This window comes from Sinohyriopsis cumingii, unplaced genomic scaffold (assembly GCF_028554795.1).
Source record: "Sinohyriopsis cumingii isolate HCF-2022 unplaced genomic scaffold, ASM2855479v2 utg002407l, whole genome shotgun sequence".
Lineage (NCBI taxonomy): Eukaryota > Metazoa > Mollusca > Bivalvia > Unionida > Unionidae > Sinohyriopsis > Sinohyriopsis cumingii.
In genome coordinates, this window is record NW_028316200.1 from 2,316 (window position 1) to 23,855 (window position 21,540).

At 37.7% G+C, this 21,540-nt stretch overlaps 1 long non-coding RNA gene across 1 annotated transcript; it reads left to right on the plus strand.

Annotated features, from left to right (window-relative positions):
• Nucleotides 1–583: 583 nt before the first annotated feature.
• LOC149770768 (uncharacterized) lies at nt 584–20,711 on the plus strand. The gene is made up of 4 exons (XR_016418473.1): nt 584–961; nt 1,467–1,588; nt 11,973–12,087; nt 20,603–20,711. It is a non-coding gene; the product is annotated as an uncharacterized LOC149770768 (long non-coding RNA).
• Nucleotides 20,712–21,540: the final 829 nt, after the last annotated feature.

The window sequence follows — 21,540 nt, forward strand, 5'->3', positions numbered from 1 at the left end:
ACGAATTATTTAAACCACGTTTTTCATCTGTCACAGATTTTATAATCATTTTGAAGTGGCTGCTTTATCTCGACGAAAACGAGCGGTAAGTGTTATACAAAACAAAATCTTAATAGCAATTTGATCACTTTTGCGTCATTTGACAGTAAGAATAGTAATAAATAGAGGATAATTTCTTTTCCTACGTTAGGCCTAATACCTGGTATGTTTTTTAGTGTGGTACACACACAAAAAACAACCCCAAAACAACACTAACAACATTTTAAAAAACCCACAAAAACGAGTGCCGTGCCGAAGCCACGGGCTAAAATGCTTTATTATCATTTTTTTTTATTTATAGCATCAATCACAAATTGAAATATATACAGTATTAGCGTTGGAAAAGAAAGTTTTCTTTTTGTTATATTTTTTTTTCTCACCCTAGCGAAACACTTTCTGCAAATGACCTTAATAAAGAAAAATAATAAATTAACCTAAACCACTTTGAATGTCGACCGTATCTTTTATTTACACGGCATCATGCGCGGAAGAAAATACCAACTGAACCGGGATTTCAGACAGCAGATGAATTGAAGTTGATTCATTGAACATCATTAGCAATTGTACAATCAAACAGATGCAACAATGAAAAGTGGAACTATGAAAAATCGAGAATGTTAGATTTGCGAAGGATTTATTCCGAATCATTGTCTGCTAATAGAGAATTCATGTCAGTTGCTGTGTCGGCGATGCCCACACAGCGCGCCGTCCAAATGTGAAGTTGCGTTTTGCTGACAGACATAACACTGTGCCATAATTTATCTGATGGCATGTAAAGCAGCTGCTTAAATTATAGTATTTAAAAGTTTCTTCATTTTGTAAGAGCTCAAGAAATTAATTCTGGTTTGAAAGACAAGATGACGGTAAAACTCAGAAGACGTAGCTGTACAGTACCGTTGGTGTTGGAGACATCATAATAAAGGTAACTGCGTTAACTTCGCTTTTTGTTTGGTAATTTGTTGGATATTATCTTTTGCTGATCTTCTTTGAGCTTGGAGTAAATTTTACATTCTGAACATTTTTATTTGCACTTATCTGCTTAATATGTATTGCTGGGATATCATATAGAATATGAAGTCAGTATAATGGTACTATATTACATATTTGAATGATAAAAGACTGGTAAATGATATAATGATAAACTACAAAATAAATAATTTGCCCAATATCCCAAATATGTTAATTAAAACAAACATTGAATGTAAATTCAGATATAATGAGCAGTTGTAAGAAGTAAGAAATAACATTTTATCCATTGAACCTGTTATGTGTTATCATCATCAGTTTTAAAATAAACACATGGAGACAAGTTTGCTTAAATTCTAAAATTAACACACACACACACACACACACACATATGGTATTTTAATCTAATACAGAAATGGTGACATTGATATATGCAGACCAATAGTTTTTTTCTTCTACAGATATAAATTAAAAAGCCTAATTCTGAGAGTTTCACCTACAACATTCATGATGGGAAAGGGCCACTAATTAAGAGCTGACATATGTGGAAGAAAAATACCATCCATGTTGAAAAGGGCTAGAGGTAATGTGAGAAAACATAATTTATCAATCTTATTTAACATTATTGTTGATATTTTATCTCAACTGGTCAAAAGGCTAAGTGGGTTTATGTAATGGTCCAGAGTGTGTTATTTATTTCACATCCCCTTCTGTCTTTCAACAGTAAGAAATTAGCTACTTTGGAGTCCATAGTTCTGATCAATTTGTTTATATAAAACTTGGTTTTGGGCTTAAATCAACATCTTGGATAAATCTAATAATGAGGAAAATCCAAGTATATACATGTGATCATGTATAAGATTAGTTGAGTTTTTTAACCAGCCTAAAAGCCATACTTCCACAATATAGGCTAAAATCATTAAGTTGTCCTTGAAGTTTGATGAGTGTTAACCATTAATAATAATAAGGTGATCTTTCATCTGAGTATGTTACCACCGCATGCAATATTTATACATGTAGTGCAGTTTTTACTAAACGTAGAATACATGCTTATATAAATGAGATCTAGATTGAAGAAGTGAAGATGCATACAAATACATGAGGTTATAACCACTACTGCTGATTCAAGTTTGATCATGCTTGGCCATTGGGCTTATAGAGTCAAGTTTCACAATGATGCTTATTATGAGTGTGATAAAGGTATGGTAGTGAAGTGACCTTGCATCTGATTGGCAGAGTTTCTTATGATTTGCACAACAGTGTTTATGATCCAATTTAGATCTGACTTGTTTAATTATTTGCTTGTATGTCTGAGGCTATAAGCAAAATCTATGCATATAATGTGGTGGTTCTACATCTCACTAGCCATTCTTGCTACTGCTCTTAAAACTATTTCTCATTAATTTCATCAGACTTGGTGAATAGATTTATCTCATCAAGATATAGCAAAAGAGCAATTTTGTAAAAAAAATATTCATTCATATTAAACTCAAATTCTGCATCTGATTGGTTGACCTTGCAAATACTATAAGGGCTCTATTTCTGACAAAAAGATTATTTTGATTTAATGTAGCAGAAATGCTTATATGATCAAAACATTGAACATATTTGATGACAAATAAGAAATAGTTTTTCATGCAAATTTGATAAACATTGATAAATCGGTTCATATCATTAAAAGCTTGGAAGAGTTTGATTACATGCGAGACCATCACATATTAATCATTCTTTATTTAGAGAATTATTTTTGTCAGGATTTAGTAAAATATGTAAAATCAATATGGACTGGTTTTGTTATGTACAGCAACACTAGTTGTTTACTGAGTACTGAGGGAATTGGAGTAAGGCAAGGGTACATTGCAGTAGGTAACCTGGTTGACTTGATAACAGGATTTTAACACAAACATTTTTATCAGGAGTCTAGCATACTAACCATTGATTCACTGCAGATCCTGCCCCCATTAGTTACCTTTTAATACATAAAGCATTTGGGTTTTTTATGTCACAAATCCCATAGGGATTAAAATTAACATCATAGGTCTCACTGGATAGTTTCGTATTTTGACATCCCTCTAATTTTTAAGGTAGAAGGCATGAACCTAATTATCACAAGCCTAGCATTTATAAATTTACACATAAGCTAAATCTATAATGTGGTTCAGATTTACTTTGAGTTAGGCATGGAAATAGGTTGGCTTGTTGGTGACTGCCTGTCACAGTTAGATGAGCATTGGAGATCATATGCGTAACTTAGTCTGCAAATGAGCTGCCGACTTTTATTTGTGTCTGCTACAGAGGTAAATATAAAAAAATCTTGATGGTAGAGGGGTGATGAAAAGTATGCTAATTTGTTATAGTACTAGTGAACTTTATTCATGCATAAGGCACATACTGATTCTTTTAGTTGCCTTGTCACAGAAAAATATTGAAAATAGCTATTTCTAGTAAAAAATTAATGTAAAATGTACCTGCATCCTTTGACCCTACCAGAACCAAACTAAAAGCTCAAATTTGTGCAGCTGCTTTTGCTCATCACAAACATAATTGGAGTATAACTGCTAACCCTACCCTCTAGCACACATTTCATTCATTCATTGGATTAAAGTCACGTGCACCTTTCGGTATGTGCGACTGTTTAGTTTGTACACGTTTGTGTACTTTTTGAATTTAGCGATTAACTTATACAATGCCCCCAAGCAAGCAAGCCGAAGCCCAGGTGCCCCAAAAGGTCCCGCCCAGGCTCTCGTCGCTGCAACCTTCTCCATCGTTGTACTCCGTTGGTGGTCTGTTTCTGCATCCTGCATCTCCTTCCTCTCTCATTTCAGGCAGTAACCGAAGCACACCAGCAGCAGTATTATTAAATTTTCGTTGCAATCAATGCCCAGTTCCCTATATTTATTGGGCTATTCCTGTACTATCTTGCCAAACATGTGATTGTCACATACGCTTCAGATATTCCTGAGTTGTGAATTTTCCTATCTTTTGTAAGGTCTATTAAATTTTGTGTACTTTGCGTACTTGAATTTTCCGGAAATTTTTTCACATCTAGTAGGCTTTTAGTAGCCCTTTATTTTGTTTTGGAGATCTCAATTTGGTTAAGTATTTCGTACGTGTGGCTTTAAACCAATCAGTGTGTTTCAGGGCCAGTAAGTTGTTGGTCAAAAGAGGGCTTTCGTGGGTCAGAATGAAAGCCCTATGTGGTAAAATTTGTTTGTAAAAAAGAAAAAAAAAAAGAAAAGAAAAGAAAAAAAAAGGTGGGTAGTGAGTGTGTATGCTATATTTGTGTGATGGCTATAGACATTTTTGTTCGTTTTTCTGCTTTTCCCACGTATCCCGACAACACACATTCACGCTCACTTTCTCATTCACACTTATAAGTAGATGTGGGGGGGGGGGCCTTATTTATTTTGTTTGATTTCAGGAAGGCAATTCTTTTCATACTGGGGGGTGGGGGTGGTTTGATTATTTGAGGCATACTCTTTTCATTGTTTCTGCCTTCATTCCCCAAGGTCTGCAAGTGTCCTGTTCTTTCTTCTTTTACTGCCTTAGGACGTTTAACTTCATTCTGTGCCTTTTCCTGCTCTTCTTTATTTCAGCTCTTTCTGCCTTATCCCGTGTCCGTTTCTGTTTTGGTCTTCTCGTCCTTTTGATACTGCCATGTTCGCCGTGAGATGTTTTCTTCGAGGGAGGTGGTTTGATTGCCTTTGTTTCCCTTCGCTTTGACCACTTGGCTATTTACCTGTTATTTTTGTTTAGCTTAGCTATTTGTGATTTATTTTAATGTATATTTTTTTTATTTTTATTTTTTTATATTTTTTTTTTTTTTTTGAACCTACGGGGCCTAGCATGCCATTATAATTCCAAAACAGTGATTTTGTAATATTCGTCCTTATCTGGTTTTTATTGTTCGGGTTATGAGCGGCGGTGTCAGTCTGTGAACCCACTAGCCCGAGCCGGCCGTCACAATTCCCAAACAGTGATTTGTAATATTTTGATTGGTTTTTTTCTTTTTTGGTTCGATCTTTTAGGTTTATTGGTTTTAATTTCTTTACATGGTCTCTCTTTATACCCAACCCTTCATTCGGTTTAGATTTGTCCCCTTTTGCCTATTTTGTTAATGAATGTCATGATGTTATTATAGGTCATTCCTATGTTATTGTTTTTTGCCACAAGTAACTCCGGGTATGTCCACCGTTCTCCTATTTGTTCCTGTTGAGATTTTAGTTCGGCCCTTTCCTGGTTGTATTTGGGGCATATATTTATTAAGTGTGCGATTGTTTCTGGAGTTGGGCAGTAGGGGCAGTTTTCGGTTGGTCCCCTTTTTATGTGTTTCCCTGCGCATCCTGCCAATAGTGTTTTACCTGTTCTTATTCTATTTATTATTGTTATATCGTATGGATTTTTGAAGGTCGGACTTTCGACTTTTCTACTTACTTTTTTCATCATCGTGTGTATTAGACTGTTTGCATCCGATTTTTCCCATAGCTCTTGCCACATGTCATTGATCTTGTCCCATGTTATTGATTTCAGTGACGCTGTATGCTATATTTTGGGCTTTTGGTTCGTTTGTGGCGTTTTTTGCTTCTGCATCTGCTTTGTCATTGCCTGGGATTATGGATGTGAGGGGGTATCCATACGAATTCAACGTGTTTGTTGTTTTTTTCAATCTCTTTAAGTAGCGATCTTGCATGATTAATCATATTAGGTCTGCTCTTGGATTGGTCCGTTGCTAACGATTGTAGTACACTGTAAGAGTCGCTTAGAATGACTGCCTTAGTTGTGGGGTATGTTTTGACGTATGTTAATGCCATTAGTATTGCCATGAATTCTACCGTGTATATAGCGCATTGGTCTGGGAGTCTTTTTCCAACGGTGACATCTAATTTTGGGATCACTATCCCTGCTGCAGTTTTATTTGGATTTTTGGTTTTTGATCCATCTGCGAAGATTTGCGTGTATGTCTCGTATTTGTTGTCAATGTACGTTAGTATTGATGCTCTTAGTCCTATCGGGTCATTTTGTTTTTGTCCTAGTTTACGTAAGCTAAGATCTATTTGTGGTGTGGGACAGGTCCACGGGGGGTCTGGGTAGTACCTTATTTTTTCTGGGTTGATATTTGCGATTTGAAATTTCCTTTTTAATTCTATAATTATTTTCCCACTAGGTATTTTTTTATTTTTTCCTTTTGTATCGAATGGTTTGTCGCATGCTAAGAGGGCTTGTAGCGTGAGGTGGTTGGGTTGGTGTATTGATATTCGAGTAGAGTATCGCAGCATCAATTCCTTCCGCCTTAGGTCTAGCGGGGGTTCTCCTACTATTATTAAGATATCTTGTGTGGGGGTACCATTTAGGACGCCGGTGCATACCCTTAGCGCTTTTGATTGGACTGTGTCTAGTTTCTTTAGTAACGTGGCGTTCGCCGCTCCATATACCTGGCAACCGTAGTCCAATTTTGCTCTTATAAGTGCTCTATATAGGGTAACGAGTGTTTTTTGATCAACCCCCCAATTCACCCCTCTGAGGTTTCTGTGGAGGTTGATGTCTCGTTTGCACTTCGTTACGAGTTCTTGGATATGAGCTGCCCACGTGAGTTCGTGGTCGAATACCATACCTAGGAGTGTCGCTTGTTTTTCGAATTTGATGGGTACCCCCTTTAGGGTTAAGTTTGGAGTGGGTGGGGGGTGGCCACCTCCCGGATTGGAAACTATGCCTACTGTTTTTAGAGGTGACAATTTAAATCCCCATTTATCTGTCCAATTTCCTATATCGTTTAGTCCTTTTTGTAAGTGCTTGGTCGTTTCTCTGCTGGCCGGGTTGCCAGTTTTCCATACGGCGCTGTCATCGGCGAATTGGGATAAGTCAAGGTGGTTGGGTTTTACCGCTGTTTCCAGGTCGTTTATCATTATATTAAATAAAGTTGGGCTGATTACGCTTCATTGTGGCGTGCCATTTTCCAGTTTGTATCGTTCGGAGTAGTCTTGTCCTAGTCTGACTTGTATCTTTCTATCGGTTAGGAAGTTAGCAATAAATTTGTATATATTGCCAGTTATTCCGTATGGTTTAAGTTTACTTATCAGTCCCTTAGTCCACATTAGATCATATGCTTTTTCCATGTCTAAGAAGATGGCTGTAACATATCTGGATTTTTAAAATTTTTCTCTAGATGCTAATTTGACAGCGGTTTCTAGTCTCATGAGTTGGTCTATTGTGCTTCGGTAGTTGCGAAACCCGCTCTGTGTATTAGCTAGTAGTCCTTTGCTTTCTAAATGGTATTTCAGCCTGTTGTTTACCATAATTTCCATTATTTTACATATATTGTCTGTTAGTGATATGGGCCTGTATGATTTTATATCGCTTGAGGGTTTTCCAGGCTTAAGAATCGGGACCACTACTGCCTTTTTCCATCTTATAGGTATGGTACCGGTTTCCCATATTTTATTAATGAGGTTAAGTGCAATTGTGACAAGTTTTTTGGGTAGGTTCTTGTACATTTCATACCCCAAAGTGTCCTCCCCGGGGGATGTGGTCTTTTTGCCGGCGAGGGCCTTTCTCCATTCGGCTTCTGTAAACGGAAGGTTTAGTGGGCCGTCATTATTTCCTGCTTCCTTTATGTTGTCAGAGTTGCTTTCCTCAAATTGCCTTTTATGATTTTTAAACTTATCCTCTAAGTTGGTATTGCTACACATGTTGGCGAAATAGTTTGCGAATAATTCTGCCTTATGTTTGTTGTTTTGTCCAGGTATGTTGGGGGTTATTGATTTAGTTTTGCCTCTCATTTTTTTAATTCTTTGCCACACCTCCTTCGATTTTGTGTTAATATCTAGTTTTGAGCAGAATTCTCTCCATGAGTTTTGTTTAGCTATCATAATAGTTTGTTTGGCAGTTTTTTCCTTTTCCTTGTAGTAGTTAAAGTCCCTATTATTTTTAGTTCTTTTGAATTTGTTTAGAGCTCTTTTTTTCTCTTTAATTGCTATTTTACATTCATTATTCCACCAGGGCACCGTGGGTTTGGGTGCTACTCCTTTAGTTTTAGGAATTGTTTCTTGGGCCATTGTGTTAATGGTTTCTATTAATTTGTCATTAAAGGTGTCAATGTCCCGGTGATATATGGTTTCTGGGTCGATTGAGTCACCTATCTGTTTGAACCTAATCCAGTTGGCCTGTTCGTATTTCCATCTTGGTGTGAAGGACGCTTTATTTTGAGGTATTCTAATTTGTATTTCTATATTTATAAGGTAATGGTCACTTCCCATAGGGTCGCTTTCATCAACTTGCCAATCAGAAATGCCTGCTAATCTTGGTGTGCATAGAGATAGGTCTATTGCCGATATGTGGCCTGTTCTGTCATCTATCCGTTGTTTAGAAAAACTAAGTTGCATTTTTGTGCCCATTTTTCTACAATTTTTCCTTTAATGTCCGTCTTTTGACTCCCCCATAGTTCATTGTGCGCACTGAAGTCCCCGCATATTACCACCCATTCTCCACAGTCTTTAATCATTTTGATTGTTTCGTCTGCACTTAAATTGCGCTGCTCATTTGTTTCATAGAGGTTAACGATTAGTACCTGCTTAGTTTGAGCGGTTATTTTGACTATCTGTATTTCGAAGTCATTGGGCGGTCTACTATCTGTTAATTTATGCATTTCTGATGTAATTCCATCTCTAACAAAGGTTGCTAACCCCCCTCCTCTTGCTGTGGGGGATCGATGCTTTAGGTATTTGGTGTTGTAGCCTATGATGTTTGGGATACGTGATGTATCATTTAGGTGGGTGTCCTGTATGCATATAACATCTGGTTTTCTTTCCTGTTCAAGTATTTTGTTATTTAGTTGGTCAGCGTGGGCCCTAAGGCCGCGTGCATTCCATTGCCATATTTTGATTTCTGCTCTGGAATCCATCTCTAGTGCAAAAAGTCTTAATAGTTTGTTTAATTTACTGTTGTTTTCATTTTATGCGTGTTTCCTACCAGTGAGGGTGCTACCTATTTATTTTGTTTTTGGTATCCTGATTTTTGTTTTGGCCTGCTTATAGTTTACCCCATGGGAGATCATATATTCGACTATTAGGGCTTCTCTAAGAGCCCTGGGGCATTCTGCGTGGTTTGGTTTGTGGTTACCACTACAGTTAGCGCAGTGCTGATTGGTGGCGCTACATGTTTTCCGGTCTGGGTGGTGAAGACCACATTGATTGCACCGGAATAGGTTTCCGCAACTCTTAGAGTAATGCCCCCAATTTTTGCAGTTGCCACAGAACCGTGGTTTGTTTTTGAAAGCAAAAATTTTTTTAGCCTCGAGTTTTTCGGCTATTTTGATAGTTTCTGGGGTGGCGCCCTTAAAAAAGAGTACCACTGCAGTGCTATCCTTTCCCCTTCTTGTTTTTAGGCGGATTGCTTTCTCTACTTCCTGTCCTTTACTCCTTATGTAGTCTACTATTTCATTGGTTTTATTTTGAGTTGATACGTATATGACTCCTTTGTTGTGTGTTTTTGGGGGGTTTGGGTCTATGTGTTGTTTTGTTCTGTTGTGTCTAGTGACCTGAACATTTATTTGGCCTATTCTTTCAATTTCCATATATTTGGCAATCTGTTGTTCAGTGGTGCATTTGATTATCAGCAAGTCGTCTCTAGTGCTTTTAAGCGTGAATTCTCCTTGGTGATGTTTGTTCAATTGCCATGCTATGGTTTTAAAGGCTAACTTCGTTATTTTGGAATTTACTCCCTTGACGAAGAGAGTCAGTTCAGCGGGGTGTTTCTTGTTTTGGATATTTTGCAGACTGGTCTTTTTTCCCCTGGTGTTTGTCTCTTTAGCTGACTTTGTTTCGTTGTCCATAACCGGCTTGCTGGGTCTTGTATTGACAGTTAGTGTGTTCCTTATTCTTTCTAACTGGTATTTGGGAGTTGGTTTTCCTATTATTCTTACCTTTTGTTGAGTCGTGTGTGACTGCTTTATTTGTGGTAGGGTGAGGGCGTTCTGTTTCATCTAGTAGGTTCTCAGTTTGAGTCCCCTGGCTGCTAGTGTTTTTAACCAGCGTGGTCTGGGTTGTTTTTGTGCTTGTTGAGTATTGTTCCTCAGTTTGGGTACTCATGTCGGATGTAGTTTTGCGGTTACTTGGTAGATTGTCCACATTCTCGTTTACGCTTGGTGACAGGTAGAGTCTACTCATCGAGTCAGTTGGGGTCGAGTTGAAAATTGGCGTTAAGAACTGTATCTGTCGTTTTTCTCTTAGGGGGGATGAGACTGCTTCGGAGTAAGTTTGCCTTAGTTTATCTGCCTTTAGGTTGACCAGGCAGCTGAGATAACTATTTGATGATGTGACATTAATTTTGTTGTTATCCATCTTGAGTTTCTTTATTTGATGTAAGGTATATATGACGGGATATTTCTTTATCTGTCTTAACTATACTTTATTCTACTTAGTACTATGAAAAAGCAACAGCTGTAAGGGGATATGCAAATAGCTTTTATTCTGATTTGTGTAATTAATTATTATATTACTATTATCCAATTTAAACTTATTGAAAATTATTTTCTAGCCAAATGGTCAAAGTAAAAGGTTTTACTTACCCCGATCCAATTTTCTTTTTAAGATCTTTAGAGTTTTTAAATACAGCCTTCTAATTATACAAGTTTCATTACATTGGTCAATAATTAGTCACATGTGATGACACTTGTAACTAATCAAACCACAGCAACTGAGAGCAGACTAAGCACTGATATTTATATGGTACAGTGGCAATATACAGTCTGTCTGCTGCAACACATGAAACAAACTGGACAAATCTGAAAGCCTTGAATTTGACTTTATTTATCTGTATGGTAGAACAGAACCTGAGTTGAAAAGCTTTTAAAGAAAGACCTTGATATCAAACCTAATAATAACTGCAGGAGTTATATTATGGATAATTAACCATTCTCTCAGTTTCAAACTGGGCATTCCATCCCATGGGGTTCTAAATGTAAACCAAGTGTAACTGATATCCTAATGAACTGTAAAGACCATAGCAGCACAACAGCAGGGGACCAGGTATGTCCAGATCCAGAAATCACAGACCAGTTTCAAACTGATGATGAACCACATAAAAATTACACATCTGCTAGAACTTATGTTATGAAGATAACTTAAATTGCATTATTATTAATCCTCCTCCTCACATTCATCATAATTGAGATGCATCATATATGTTTTATTGTAAAATAGTTTATGCAACATAATTCAGTGAAGACCTTTGCTGCCAATTTACCAGTGAACCATTTGTTTCAATGAACATATTTTATGTTGTAACAAGGAGCATCATTTAAACATTATGATACACTTATCATACCTGTATATGAAATCTTAATACTAACACTTATACTTGCAATACTACTACTAATAAAAACACCTGCATTGATAATTTGATTATGTTCAATTGGACTTGTATCTAAATGATCACCAGCTGTATGAAAAGACATATTTTAATATATAGATATTGGATGGAATACTAGTTACCACAATTGAATAGTCATATGATAAATGATATATTATTTTAAACAATTTATATTTGCAGTGAAACATACTTTTACATTATTTTCACTTAAATTTCATTTATAGAGCAGTATACTCTGCATTCATTAAATTACTGAAATGGTTATAATACAACAACAAATACTGCAACTTCCAGAATCACAAAAATCAAAAGATATAAACAAAAACTTCCCTACATGTATCAACAGTTGTCACTTAATAGACAGAACTCTGAAGATTTAGAATAGGATGTTAACAAATTAGGTATTCAAGTTAAAAAGAAAAAAATACCAAGTAAGCTTACTACCAAAAAATCAAACAATAACAGTGAATTTTAGTACATTCCCAGGAAACAGAATATATGATTTTTCTTAACTTGATCTGATACATCTTAAATCTATAGAAAATGATTCATATTGTATGACTAAAATATTATGTAAACAAAAATTCCATCACTTTTTTCAGATGCAACATGCATACCCCAACCCATCCTTCTTGATCATAAAGTATACCAGCATTCCACAATAAGATGGGGAGCTGTAGTGGCTCAGTGGTTAGCTTTCTGGACCTGTGAAATAAGGTAGGTTCAAATTCTACCATCAGACCAACCTGGGTTAGCTACCATGGTGTGTCCTTGGGCAAGGCACTATACTTAAAGTGCCTTGGCACTAAATAACTTACTTGTGTTGGTTTACCATAAAAGGCCAAACCAAACACAAAAAAACAACAACTTTAAAATATGAGTTTTGTCAATACTAAGTAATTGAAAATCATACTGAAGAAATGTTTTTGTTAATACAGATTAATGGATCTAAAAAATCTCTTTCTTCTGCAGGAGTTTAAAATGTTAAATTAAAAAGGTCATGGTACACATTGCCTTGTTCGTACACATCAGGCTCCGTAACCCATATCCAACTAAAAATTTTAGTAGAGTCTGAATAAAACATATTTTAATCTGGATGATAATATTCTTTCTCCATTCATATATTACACCACCAAGATTGATCCAAATAAGATTACATTTTACTATAACACTGAGGATGAGTATGCCTCTTAACAACTTACAAATGTGGAGAGAATGGAGTTAAACTGAACTTTGATTTCTTTTCAACCATAGCACAAGATGATCATTTATTATGAAAAAACCTGAATAAAGTTGGAGTTCATAACCATGACAGTCTTGATACAATATAAATTCAATATATTATTGTTGTCTTGAGGTATAGTTCTGTATATTACAATCTCACACAAGATCAGGGTATATTTTAGTACCATACAGTTAATTCGGGATTGTATTAATACCTATTCTGGTGAATGAACATTAAATAAGATTTACTATTTTGGAACCAGTTGCAATAAAGTTTACTAAACAAGAGAAAATATGACTTTACTATAATATCTAAAATGTAAAATCTGCAAACAGAATACTTGCTTGACTTTACACTTCAACTATATCATAATATTTATTTGAAATGAATTTATACAAATGGCATTAAATTGGGTTTCAGGCTGGTAATGACAATGGTAGTAGTGAATAGGGACGGTCTAGGGACTAGGGAACTTCCATCTTAAAAAGGGTATATCCACTCTGGGGACTATGTAATTTAACATGGGAGAAAAAAAAAAATATCCATTCTAGGGACAAGGGGAATTTAACATGGGAGAAAGAAAAAAAACTATTCACTCTAGGGACAAGGGAAATTGAACATGGGGAATAAATCGTGGGACTGTCTTGGGACTAGGGGAAATGGAACAGGGTCGGGACCCTATTTTAATAAGGTCCCGACCTGATGGGTCTATGAAAATGGAACAGGCGAAAATTGAAACAGGGAGGGGTCTCTATTTTTTTATTATTTTTTTAAACAAAAAAATAAAAAAAGGGGTAGGCAATTGAAAGTCAAGATCTTTTCGAGAGATAGGAATGGCCCTGAAAAGGGCCTTTGGTTTTATGTTAATATACCCTTAACATAAAGGGCATCTGTGACATCTTCTTCTTGACCTTAGGCTGTGCCTGACTGCAGGACCATAGATTAAGACTCTTTTGAGGCATCCTTGATGCTCCACATAAGATTCTTCGCATCCACAGGCTGGTGTCTGTCCTGTGGATAACTGTCCAGTTGGATCAGACATACATTGATATGTCCGTCCGGAACATCATCGAAGACACAAGCGTTGAAGATTGTACATCGGTCCACATGTTGGGGTGCTGAGTAACAGGTGAAGGAATGCAGTGAACTGTACTTATTTATAGGGGGAGGAAGGATTGAAACGGATTGAGTTTGTTGACCAATCCAAACACGCGTTACAAAATTCAGTCAGCCCACGTCCAATCCGAAGAAAGCAGTCTGTGACGTCACATAGTCTATATAGATTCGCTAGCGCCTGTGCGTAGTCAATCTAAGCGACAGTTTTTCAACATGACGGAAACTCAGAAAACGATCAGTTTGGGTGCACTGATGGTGGAGACTACCCAAGGGAACCCAGACTTACTTTCAGAAGAGGTGAATTGGGATTTTGTGGATTTTTTTACCTTGCAAGAATTTGTTCCTGAACCTTCGTCACCTTCTCCTTCATTACCGCACATGGAAAATTTTAGACAGAGACAGAAAGAAGAATTGGAGAAATTTATACAACAGCAAAAGGAAGCGGAACAAGCTTTTCTCCTACAGCAACAGCAGCAAGAAGAAGAGGTAAGAAAAAAACAACAAGAAGAAGACGCAGCAGCAAAGAAACAAGGGTGTCAAAATCAAACGGTCACGGTACTGTTAGACATTTTAGTTAAGAAGTCTGAAACAGATGTATCAGACTTCTTTATTACGGCCGAAGAGAATACGACCTTCCCAAGCTAAACACTCCAACCCTGTGACTACGCCTACTGCACCATCCTTAGTGATTTCAACGAAATCATCATCAACAGTACGCAGTCCAGAAGTAGGCCTTGGCCATGGCAAAGGCTTAAGACAGTTAAAGTTGATTGTTTAAACTCACCCCTTACACCAAAAAAGGCCCTTTTCAGGGCCATCCACGTCTCTCGAAAAGAGATAGGCTTTCAATTGCCAATAACTAATAAAAACCATTTTACCCAATAGTACCTGTCTGTGTATGAGTGTGCGTGAGTGTAGGTTCTTATTTTAAAATCAAAACCCAAAGACACTTACCTTTTATAATTAATTTATTCTTTTATAAATATTTACAATTCACAATTCACAACAGAGCACTTTAAAAAGTTCATAGACTTATTCTGTCTCATTGTTCACTCTCTGTTTTTTTAATTTCTTCACCGTCATAGTCTTTTCCTCCTCTTCCTCTTCACTTTCTTCCCTTCTTTTCTTCTCCTGTTTCTTTTTCTTCACCTGTCTGTTTTCTTCCTCTTCTTCTTCCTCTTCCTCTGAAGGATCCCTCTCTTCTTCTGACTCCTCTTGTTTCTTTTTTGGGCAGTCTGGTGACCAATGTCCTTTTTCTTGACAATAATAACAGGTATCTTGACTTTTGTCTCTTCTAACCCCTTTTTTTTCTTTTTTGACGGTCTGGACACTCTGAAGACCAATGCCCTTTCTTCTGACAGATATAGCAAGTATCTTGACTTTTATCTTGAAAGGAAGGAGAGTAGTCCCTCGGCTGGTCTGAAGAGAATTTTCTAATGACCCCTCGCAAAGCTCTGATGAAACGTTCGATCTTGGTAGTCTCTTCCATTGTTGTGCTCAGTTTGAGAGTGAAATGAATAGTGAAAGGACAAGACACATACCCTTTATATACGCTTTTCTGCTATGACTATAAATTAATCCATGGTGTTTAAACTTTAGTCATTTGACTTTTTGCTATCGAGATGAAATGATCCAATTCATTTGAGAAGAAAGAAGAAGAAAGTAAGAGGCAGAAACGTGATCTATCGCCTCGTACTAGGGCTGAAGTCTTGGCACAAATTCATGCCAGTGATTTTGAAGAGGACATGAGTGAACCAGAATCCAAACCCTCTAAACAAAGTTTACCACCCTTAGTCAACCCTGAAAAGTACTATGACATTCGAGAGACGGAAAAGCGTCCCTCTAGAAAATTTAGAACTACGGCTTACAAATACACAGTGAAGTTTAAAGATTTCAAGTCTGAAGTACTGTTAGAGAAAGCAAAAGGGTTCATCACCGACATGTGGGATTCTTTGCTCACCACACTCAAGCGACAATGTCAACCCAAAGAAGATGATCGCTTGAGACTTTCCATACAACATGATGGCTTGAAATCCCCTGTTTGGATCGAGTTTAGCAGCCCTGCAGAATTGACCACTTCCAAAGTCATGGACAAGATTCAACACGTGCAACAATCTAATGACCAGTTTGACATCACCGATGGAAAAGCCACACTGGACATGACCCATGTCTCTCCTCCTCAAGGGACCGGACAATGCAGAAAGACCTTATTGGTCAACAACCTTCGCATTACCAAAACAAGTCTTGTCCAAATTAACAATTTTCAAGACCACATGTGTTTAGCCCGAGCCATCGTGGTGGGATGAACCTATGCCGACAAGAACGACACGGTAGAATGGAAAAGAGCCTGGGAGAACATTCGAAAATCGAACCGAGCCAAACAACGAAATGAAGCAGAACTTCTGTTACAACAAGCATGCCTGTCCAAAGACACATCCTGTGGCATTCCTGAGATGCAAAAATTGCAAGATGCCCTAGCTCCACGATACACCTTGAAAGTGCACCCTCAAGAAGTGCGCGGGTCTCTGTTGTTTCGAGGGAAAGACTTTAAGGATGGAAAATACATTCACCTCTATCATCACGATGACCATTTCGATACCATTACCACTATCACTGGATTCCTGGGATACAAATATTACTGTGAGAAATGTGACTTATGATGGTTATAATAATCGAGAGCAACACAAACATTGTGGATCGAAATGCTCAGGATGTTTGGCCTCTCAACCCTGTCTGAGCGAAGGGCAAGAACCAGTGCATTGTCCTGCTTGTCTGCGCACATTTGTCAGCCCTGCCTGTTACCAACAACATCTGAAGATGCAAGGTTCACAGAAGAAATGTGCTTGTCAACTCCTGAGATTGTGCCCAATGTGTGGACAAGGTCTATGTATCAACAGTACCAAGGCACACGTATGTTCAGGAAAGAAAAAATGTCACATTTGTCACTGCATTGTGGACTTGGAACACCAATGCTACATGCAAAAATACCAATCCCAACCAGAGAAAGAGGATGGTCACAAGAAGAAGAAAGGCAATTTCATCTTTTTCGATTTCGAATGCATGCAAGAGACCAGTATTCACATTCCTAATTTCTGCGTGGCTCATCGAGCGTGCGAGAAGTGATTCAAGAACCTATCTTGAGTTATTGCCCTCACTGCAGTAAGATTCCTGGAGGGCGTGAAAAAATCTTTCAAGGACTGAACACACTAGCCGATTTCACACAATGGGTCTTAGACCCCATCGACAAGACGTGGAGCCAAGAGGACATCGAACATTATTATGGAGATTGTCATCACCATGCCACAGTGATGGCTCACAATTTCTCCGGATACGATGGACAGTTTCTTTTGAGATGTTATACGGAACGTGGCATCGAGCGTCCTAAAATCACTTTGAACGGAGCCAAAATCATTTTCATGCAAGTGGGACAAGTGCAGTTTAAAGATTCGATGAGCTACTTAGCCATGCCTTTGAGTCGAATGCCTAAAATGTTTGGAATGACAGAAATGGCTAAAGGGTACTTTCCACACTTTTTCAATACAGAAGCCAATCAACACGCCGTTCTACCCCATTTGCCTCAGGCTCACTATTACGACCCTGACAACATATGTACTGAACGAGAAACTTTCTACGCTTGGTACCAGGCTCACGCCTCCGACCCTTTCGACTTTCAGGAAGAAATGCTAAAGTATCGTCGTTCCGACATGGACATTTTACGGCGATGCTGTGGAAAATTTCGAGAACTGTTCATGGAACACGGAGGGGTTGATCATTTAAAAGAGGCTTGCACCATTGCCAAAGCGTGTTCCTTAGTCTACCGACAACGATTCATGCTTGAAAACACTGTGGCTGTCATCAGTCCTCAAACGACCAACTATATCAAACGTCAATACTCGGTCAAAGCCCCACGCAGAAAGGCATTTTCGCAGACTACGTGGATGCCTTTTTGAAACTGAGCAAGAAGCCAGTGGCTATCTGTCCTGGTGTCACACTCCCGAAGACCAAAAGACATTCAGAGAGAAATTCTGGGCACAAGAAGGCATTACTTTAAATCACATTGAGAAAAACGAAGGCAGGCGATCGTTTGCCAAAGTGATGTTAAATTGCTTGTGGGGTAAAATGGCACAATGACCGTGTTTACCCAAGACGGAGTATTTGACCGAACCTTCCCGCTACTTTCAGATGATTCACGACAAAGCCAAATTCATGAAACACGTGGACGTCGTTCGTGAGGATTTGATCTTGGTGAATTACGAAGAAGATCTGAACTTTGTAGAAGATGACCCCTTTGGAAATGTCATCATTGCAGCTTACATGACAGCTCATGCTCGCTTAAAATTGTACGAAGCCTTAGAACTGTTAGGGGAACGTGTCTTGTACTTTGACATGGACAGTTGCATTTATATCGATCACCCGAGTCAACAGCACCCTGACATCGAAGGAGACTGTTTAGGAGCCTGGACAGACAAGCACCCTGATGACAAGATTCTAAGTTTCGTTAGTGGTGGTCCCAAAAATTACGGCTACGAATACTGGGACAAACAAGGAGAAGTGCACACGAAGTGTAAAGTGAAAGGACTTACTCTGAATTATCGTACCAGTCGAGTGGTCAACTTTGGCATATTGAAAGAAGCCTTGCAGTCTAGAGAAAGTGACCACCTATCAACCCAACAAGATTGTACGTTTACCCACACACCACATCGTCAGTCGACCCTTGGAAAAAGTCTATCAAATCGTGTAGCAGAAGCGAGTGCGGCTTCCCACCCACTTTACTTTGCCGTATGGACATGTCGGTATAAAACATTGGTTGTAAGAGGATAGCCACCCACCAGAAGGATGACTTCGCCGCAGCAAGAATCGAGTGAGAAATCCAGTGAGAACTCCAAGTTCAAACCCTACCATTTTCCAGTCTTCTTACCTGACTATTGTGATTGTGCCCGTCGATTGGACACGTTTCAAAAATGGCCTACGGATAGGGAAGGATTACCTTCTTCGTATGTTTTAGCTAGAACAGGATTTGTCTACTTCGGACCCGAGTCAGGATTGGGATACGAAGTACAGTGTTTCGCTTGCGGACTGAAGTTACGAATGGATCTATGTATCTACAAAGATTCAGCTATTCTGGAACATACTCGATGGTCTCCGCACTGCCCTTACCTTTCAATGGCCTTTCCACCCATTAAACTACGGTACAATTATGACGGTACCTTCCAAAACTAGACGTAAACACATTGCATCCTATTTCATTGTTGTTTCTTTTCCACATAATAGCTTATTTTTTATAAAATGTTAAACTTTACTAATCTTTTTTCAAGATCACTTTAGTTTGCAAAAATATATCTTGTCATTTATTGGCATTCTACATTGAATTTTGTAAACTAGCTATAAACCTGACCTAATTACTCAACTTAACTGCTGACAGAAACAGTCTACAGTAAATGTATTTCATTTCTATAGCTCGATGGATAAACATTACATCTTTTAAAGCTGTGCACAGAATAGGCCGACATATCACGAGTCAGGAAAACATGGGGGTGGTATCCCCTGTGTCCAAAATTAATATCATTTTGAATAGAATATTCTAGTGACAATTGCCTCTTTTCAAATGGTAAGCATTGCTTTTTTTTATTTTCATCAATCTGTCAAATTCGGTATGCATTTTGCTTTAATATTTGAGATGGAAACCTTAGGTGCATAGAAATGTCAGACAGCATTGTACATCATGGATGGTGTCCAACATACTTTTATGATCATAAAACAAAATCCCATTTTTTAGTTATGGCCACTGATTTAAAAAATATTCATCCAAGCTAAATATAATAATAATAATAATGAGGACTTTGTATAGCGCCTAATCTTTAGAAGCTCTAAGCGCTTTGCAACATTAGACAACATAAAAACATACACAATGATATGATTACAAAAACAAACACCATGAAATTAGAAAACATAAAAAACATGCTGAGAATATTTAAGGTAGTTAACATTATTAAGTCATTAAGTTTGTTTTTGTAGTCAGAATAAGTAGTTTTGAGAGCACTCTTGAATGGGATCACTGCGTCTTTGTGTCTAAGTTCAGTGGGCAATTCATTCCATGTTGCTGGGCCCTGGTATGCAAAAGAATGCTGTCCATGTGACTTTGTTTTCATAGTGAGAATAATGAGTATATGATTGTCGGAAGAGGAGTGTAAGTATCTTGCTTGTGTGTACACATAGGTGAGGTCGGATAGGTATGTTGGACTAGAGTCTGTCAGTGAAACGTAGCACAGAGAACTAATGTTGTGTTTGATTCTGGATCGAATGGATAGCCAGTGTTGGGTACAGAGCAGCGGGGAGGTGTGCTCTGATTGTGGTACTCTAAGTATGATCCAAGCAGCTATGTTTTGAACTTTTTGAAGTCTCTGCAGTAGATATTAAGATGAACCAGACAGAATTGAGTTACCATAGTCCAGTCTTGAAAGCAGTAATGAACACACAAGTGTTTTAGTGGCATCAACTGAAAGATATCTGAGAATGGAGCTGATGCGTCTCAGCTCAAGATACGCAGCCTTGCATATGTTCATGACATGTTGGTGCAATGTGAGAGTACTGTCCAGAGTAACACCTAGGTTTTGTACTGATTGTGTGAATTTAATGTTGGTGTTGCTGATATTTATTGTGTGAGGTAAAGGATGTGAATGAGAAAGTCTTTGATAAGTAAGTATGGCTTGATTTAAATTGTGTTTTTCATGTGACTTGCCAGAGATTTTTAAATGAATTGATAAAGTAACTTGAGACACATTTCAAAGTACATGTTTTAAAAATATTCCATTGATTATTGCTGGCATTTAGAAAAATGCAATGCATCCTTTGTTGTGAAACTTATTTTAAAACATTGTATTACTCATGCAGAAGCCTGCTTGAAAACTAATGGCAAAGCAAAGGCAAATGGAATGGAAGAGACCATATCAGAGACCCTCAAATATGCACCCAACCAACGCAGAATGATAAAAAACAAGGTAATCCAAATGACTCTTATTTCATCAATATTGGATTCAGTTTCGTCTTTTAAAGCATAGTATTTGCAAAGCGGATGCATTTCTAAACTGATAACAAAATCAGCTTATCCTATTGCCCAGGACTATCAGAGCTAGAGTCCAGCTAACTACAATATGCATATATCTTGTCTGATCGGACAAGTGCCTCCATTTGGAATTTTTATTCACATGAAATATTTGGATGAAATAAATTCATCTTTGTGCAAATTGATTGCACCATCCACTTGCCAGAAATGACAAGTAAGTGCAAAGTTATCTTGTATCATGGCTTAACGATAGTAAGGGAAGCACAAGTGCAGTGAAGAAAATTTCATACATTTTTATAATGCTGATTAACATGACTTCTGCATATGTAACTAGTGCTGAGATGATATGACTTTATTTAAGCATTACAATTTTGTTTTAATTTGCAGGTGCCTGAGCAGAAGAAGTAATAGATAAACTTTACAGTGGAGTTGGAGACTGATTCTGATTCATAATCTTAATTAAATCTAGAAAATAAACATTAAAGTCATATTAAAATATCTGTTGTATTGTTTCCTTCTTTCATTTTTCTCTTAAAAACAAATGTCTGAACCTTTAGTCTGTAAATTCAGTGGATTCCTTATCAGCCCATCTACTTTTACTTTACACCATGCTACTTTAAAAAAAAAATGAATTATCCCCATTGGGGTAGGTCCCCCCAACCCCCCACCCTACTTTGTCAACTTACCTGCCACATTTAAATCTAATGGAAGGCCCTGCTGTAAAGCCTGTTAGTAAAACTACCCAACAAGAGGATTTCATACATTT